The sequence below is a fragment of the Macaca thibetana genome, chromosome 19, assembly GCF_024542745.1.
Source record: "Macaca thibetana thibetana isolate TM-01 chromosome 19, ASM2454274v1, whole genome shotgun sequence".
NCBI classification, from domain to species: Eukaryota; Metazoa; Chordata; class Mammalia; order Primates; family Cercopithecidae; genus Macaca; species Macaca thibetana.
The window spans coordinates 26139700-26146031 of NC_065596.1; positions in this window are offsets into that span (position 1 = coordinate 26139700).

The window sequence follows — 6332 nt, forward strand, 5'->3', positions numbered from 1 at the left end:
TCAGATCACATAAAGCAGTTAAAACTGGGTTTAGCACATACTAAGCATTCAATAAATGCTAGTTTTGGCTGGGCATGATGGCTCACACCTGTAATCCCAGCATTTTAGGAGGCCGAGGTGGGTGGATCACCTGACGTCAGGAGTTCGAGACCAGCCTGACCAACATGGAGAAACCCCGTCTCTACTAAAAATACAAAATTAGCCAGGCATGTTGGCATGTGCCTGCAATCCCAGCTACTCGGGAGGCTGAAGCAGGAGAATTGCTTGAACCTGGGAGGGAAAGGTTGCAGTGAGCCGAGATGGCGCCATTGCACTCCAGCCTGGGCAACAAAAGCAAAACTCCATTTCAAATAATAATAATAAAATAAAACATAAATGCTAGTTTTTGTTTCTTCAACAAATAGCTATGTGACATCTACCATGTGCCTGATCCTGTGCTGGCCCCTGGGAACAGAAAGGTGACCATGACAGCCTCAGCAACTGCCCTCAAAGAACAGATTTTTTTCTCTTTTTTTTCTCGAGACAGGGTCTTGCTCTGTCGCCGAAGCTGGAGTGAAGTGGCACAGTTACAGCTCACTGCAGGCTCCACTTCTTGGGCTCAAGTGATCCTCCCACCTCAGCCTCCTGAGTAGCTAGGACCACAGGTGTGCACTACCAAGCCTAGTTAATTTTTATTTTTTTAATTTTTTTAGGAACAAGGTCTCACCATGTTGCCCAGGCTGGTTAAACTCTCGGGTTCAAGTGATCCTCTCCCCTCAGCCTTTCAAATTGTTGGGATTACAGGGGTGAGGCACCAGGCCTGGCCTCAAAGAACAGATATAAACATACAAATAAATATATGATTACAGCCTGGAGTGGTGGCTCGTGCCTGTAGTTCCAGCACTTTGGAAGGCCAAGGCGAGTACATTGCTTGAGCTCAGGAGCTGAAGACAAGCCTGAGCAACGTGATGAAAACCTGTTTTTACAAAAAAATGCAAAAATTAGCTGGGTGTGGTGGCATACACCTGTAGTCCCAGATACTCAGGAGGCTAAGGTGGGAGAATCACTTGGGCCTGGGAGGCAGAGGTTGCAGTGGGCAGTGATTGTGCCACTGCACTCCAGCCTGGGCAACAGGAGTGAAACCCTGTCTCAAATGTGTGTGTGTGTGTGTGTGTGCGCGTGCACATGCCTGTATAATCACAACTGCAAAAGTGCTGTGAAGGAAAACTTCAAGTCACCATAAAGATTTATTATGGGCTGGGCATGGTGGCTTCTGCCTGTAATCCCAGCACTTTGGGAAGCCAAGGTGGGTGGATCACCAGGTAAGGAGTTCAAGACCAGCCTGGTCAACATGGTGAAACTATCTCTACTGAAAAAAAAAAAAAAAGGCCGGGCGCGGTGTAATCCCAGCACTTTGGGAGGCCGAGATGGGCGGATCACGAGGTTAGGAGATCGAGACCATCCTGGCGAACACGGTGAAACCCTGTCTCTACTAAAAAGTACAAAAAAACTAGCCGGGCGAGGTGGCGGGCGCCTATAGTCCCAGCTACTCGGGAGGCTGAGGCAGGAGAATGGCGTAAACCCGGGAGGCAGAGCTTGCAGTGAGCTGAGATCCAGCCACTGCACTCCAGCCTGGACGACAGAGTAAGACTCCGTCTCAAAAAAAAAAAAAAAAGAAAAAGAAAAAAAAAAATCCAGGCGTGGTGGCATGTGTCTGTAATCCCAGCTACTCAGGAGGCTAAGGCAGGAGAATTGCTTGAACCCAGGAGGCAGAGGTGAGCCAAGATCACGCCACTGCACTCCAGCCTGGGTGACAGAGCAAGGCTTCGTCCCAGAAAAGAAAAAAAAAAAAAGACTTATTATGACAGGATGCCTACTGTCCACTGTGGGGTGTGAGTGTTGGCCAAGCGATCAGAGAAGGCTTCCTGGAAGAAGCGAGGTTTGAGTAGAGCCAGAAAATAATTAGAAGAAATCAAGAGGCGATGGATGAGAGAAGTGAGAAAGGTGTTCCAGGGAGGAGACCATCATACACAAAGCTCTAGGCCAGAAGAAAGCTGAGTTGAAAGGTGGGTGGAGCTCAGAGTTAAGCACAGGAAGCAGAGAAAGGGCAGCTGCAGGGAAGGCAGGGCCAGATCGAAATCTCTTTTTTAAATTAATTAATTAGTTAATTTATTTATTTATTTATTTTTGAGACAAAGTCTCACTCTGTCGCCCAAACTGGAGCACAGTGGCACAATCTCAGCGGACCACAACCTCTGCCACCCAGGCTCAAGCGATTCTGTCCTCAGCCTCCCTAGTAGCTGGGATTACAGGTGTGCACCACTACCGCCCAGCTAATTTTTGTATTTCTAGTAGAAATGGGGTTTCACCATGTTGGCCAGGCTGGCCTCGAACTCCTGACCTCAGGTGATCCACCTGCCTTGGCCTCCCAAAGCGCTGGGATTACAAGCGTGAGCCACTGCGTCCGGCCTAGGCTGGTTTATAAAACTGCTAAACTAAGCAGAACAAGAATTAAATACCAAGGAAATACTCTCCTAGATTGTCATGCTACATCAGCCAATACTAAAATTGTCAAGATACACCATTTGAATGAACTCCATGGTCCATATTGAATTACCTGTGATATTACCCATCTAATAAACAGTACTATGTCCCTTAATGGGAGAAAAAAGTTGGAGAATTTAAGAGAATATCAACCCAATGCTGGTTGGGTGCAGTGGATCATGTCTATATTCCCAGCACTTTGGGAGGCCAAGGCAGGAGGATCACTTGAGCCCAGGAGTTCAAGGCCAGCCTGGGCAACACAGCGAGACCCTGTCTCTACAGAAAATTAAATAAAAAAATTAGTGTGATATGGTGCCTGTAGTCCCAGCTACTTGGGAGGCTGAGGAAGGAGGATCATTTAAGCCTGGGAAGTTGAGGCTGCAGTGAGCCATAAGTGAGACTCCTCTCAAAAAAAAAGGGTGATCACTAGAGGAAAAAAACCTAAAGCGGGGTTTGGGGGGAGTAGGAGGTCCCATCCTGCTAGGTTGCACTATGTTCTCCTGGGAGGCTCCACGGGAGAGTCATTTCCTTGTCTTTTTCAGTTTCTAGAGCTGAATTCTTTGCATTCCTTGGCTCAGAACCCCTTCCCTAACCTTCAAAGCTGGCAGCTAGCCTCTGGCTCGAGCGTCACATGGCCCATCTCTGTCTTCCTATCCAAACTTCCTTTTATAAGAACATTGGAGCCAGGCACGGTGGCTCATGCCTGTAATTCCAGCACTTTGGGAGGCCAAGGCAGGCGGATCATGAGGTCAGGAGTTCAAGACCAGCCTGGCCAACATAGTGAAACGCCGTCTCTACTAAAAATACAAAAAATTAGCCAGGCATGGTGGCAGGTGACTATAATCTCAGCTTTTTGGGAGGCTGAGGCAGGAGAATCACTTGAACCTGGGAGGTGGAGGTTGCAGTGAGCCAAGATCAAACCATTGCACTCCAGCCTGGGTGACAATGCAAGACTCCATCTCAAAAAAAAAAAAGAACATTGGACACCAGGTTTAGGGCTTACTCGTATACTCCAGGATTATCCTCCCATTTTCAGATCCTTAAGGTCAGCACACTTGCAACCTCCCTTTACCATATAAGGTCACATTCACAGGAATATGGATTTGACAAACCAAAAATTGGTCATAAACAATGTTAGCGGCCGGGCGCGGTGGCTCAAGCCTGTAATCCCAGCACTTTGGGAGGCTGAGACGGGCGGATCACGAGGTCAGGAGATCAAGACCATCCTGGCTAACATGGGGAAACCCCGTCTCTACCAAAAAAATACAAAAAATTAGCCGGGCGAGGTGGCGGGCACCTGTAGTCCCAGCTACTTGGGAGGCTGAGGCAGGAGAATGGCCTAAACCTGGGAGGCGGAGCTTGTGATGAGCTGAGATCTGGCCACTGCACTCCAGCCTGGGCGACAGAGCGAGACTCCGTCTCAAAAAAAGAAAAAAAAAAAAAATGTTAGCAATTTGGAACCAGTCATCACAGCAATATATTTTATTTGAATCATTTTATCTCTCTCATGGCAAATCACGGAGTGCAGAGGTTTGGTTTTATTTGTTTTTCTTTTTCTTTTCTTTGAGATGGAGTCTTGCTCTGTCACCAAGGCTGGAGTGCAGTGGCACAACAGCTCACTGCAACCTCCACCTCCCGGGTTCAAGCAATTCTCCTGCCTCAGCCTCCGGAGTAACTGAGATTACAGATGACCGTCACCACGCCTGGCTAATTTTTTGTATTTTTAGTAGTAGAGACGGGTTTCACCATCTTTTTTTTTTTTTTTTTTTTTTTTTTTGAGACAGAGTCTTGCTCTGTAGCCCAGGCTGGAGTGCAGTGGCGCGATCTCAGCTCACTGCAAGCTCCGCCTCCTGGGTTCACGCCATTCTCCTGCCTCAGCCTCCCGAGTAACTGGGAGTACAGGCGCCTGCCACCACACCCGGGTGAATTTTTGTATTTTTAGTAGAGACGGGGTTTCACCATGTTAGCCAGGATGATCTCGATATCCTGATCTCGTGATCCACCCGCCTTGGCATCCCAAAGTGCTGAGATTACAGGCATGAGCTACGGCGCCTGCCCTTTATTTATTTTTCATTTTTTAAAATTATTTTGAGACAAAGTGTATTCTGTGGCCCAGGCTGGAATGCAGTGGCGTGATCACAACTCACTACAGCTTCTACCTCCTGAGCTCAAGAGATCCTTCCACCTCGGCTTCCTGAGGAGCTGGGACCTCAGGTGTACATCACCACTCCCAGATAATTTTTGTTTAAATATTTATTTATTTATTTATTATATTTTTGTGACAGAGTTTCATTCTTGTTGCCTGGGCTGGAGTGCAATGGTGCTATCTCGGCTCACTGCAACCTCTGCCTCCTGGGTTCAAGCGATTTTCCTGTCTCAGCTTCCTGAGTAGCTGGGATTACAGGCACATGCCATCACTCCCAGGTAATTTTTGTATTTTTAGTAGATACAGGGTTTCATCACATTGGTCAGGCTGGTCTCAAACTCCTGACTTCAGGTGATCCGCCCGCCTCAGCCTCCCAAAGTGCTGGGATTACAGGCGTGAGCCACCACACCTGGCAATTTTTTTTTTAGACAGAGTCTTGCTCTGTCGCCCAGGCTGGAGTGCAGTAGCGTGATCTCGGTTTACTGCAACCTCCACCTCCCGGGTTCAAGTGATTCTCCTTTCTCAGCCTCCCAAGTAGCTGGGGTTACAGGTGCACACCACGACGCCAGGCTAATTTTTGTATTTTTAGTAGAGACGAGATTTCACCATATTGGTCAGGCTGGTCTCGAATTCCTGACCTCAGGTGATCCATCTGCTCAGCCTCCCAAAGTGCTGGGATTACAGACATGAGCCATGCACCGGCTTAATTTTTTTATTTTTGATAGAGACAGGGTCTCCCTATGTTGTCCAAGCTGGCAGAGATTTTTGGTTGTTTGTTTGTATGTATGAGAGGGAGTTTTGCTCTTGTTGCCCAGGCTGGAGTATAATGGTGCGATCTCAGCTCACTGCAACTTCCGCCTTCTGGGTTTAAGCAATTCTCCTGCCTCAGCCTCCCAAGTAGCTGGGACTACAGGTGCCCACCAGGCTAATTTTTGTGTTTTTTAGTAGAGATGAGGTTTCACCATGTTGGCCAGGCTGGTTTCAAACTCCTGGCCTCCAGCAATCCACCCGCCTTGACCTCCCAAAGTGCTGAGATTATAGGCGTGAGCCACCATGCCCGGCCTCTCAACCTACAATTTCAACACACAAGGAAACATCCCACCATGAGTGAGAACCAGCAAACACAACAAACTGTAGGATTAGCTGCCTCCAAACTTCAGGTGATAGAATTATCAAGCATATATTTGAAACTAAAGGACACAAAAGAAGAATCCAAAACATAAAACAAAGGATTGGACTTGTGTGAAAAGAATCCCTTAGAAAGGGCTACTTTCAGGCTGGGCACGGTGGCTAACGGCCTATAATCCCAGCACTTTGGAAGGCCGAGGTGTGTGGATCATCTGAGGTCAAGAGTTTGAGACCAGCCTGGCCAACATGGTGAAACTCCGTCTCTCCTAAAAATGCAAAAATTAGCCAGGTGTGGTGGCGGATGCCTGTAATCTCAGCTACTCTGGAGGCTGAGGCAGGAGAATTGCTTGAACTCAGGAGGCAGAGGTTGCAGTGAGCTGAGATCGCACTATTGTACCCCAGCATGGGCAACAGAGCGAGATCAAAAAAAAAAAAAAAGAAGAAAGGGCTACTTTCTTACTGCTTTGCCAAAAATCCTAACCACAATGATGAGCACGTATTGAGTCAAAAGAGAACCAAAAGAAAAGCAAGTCAA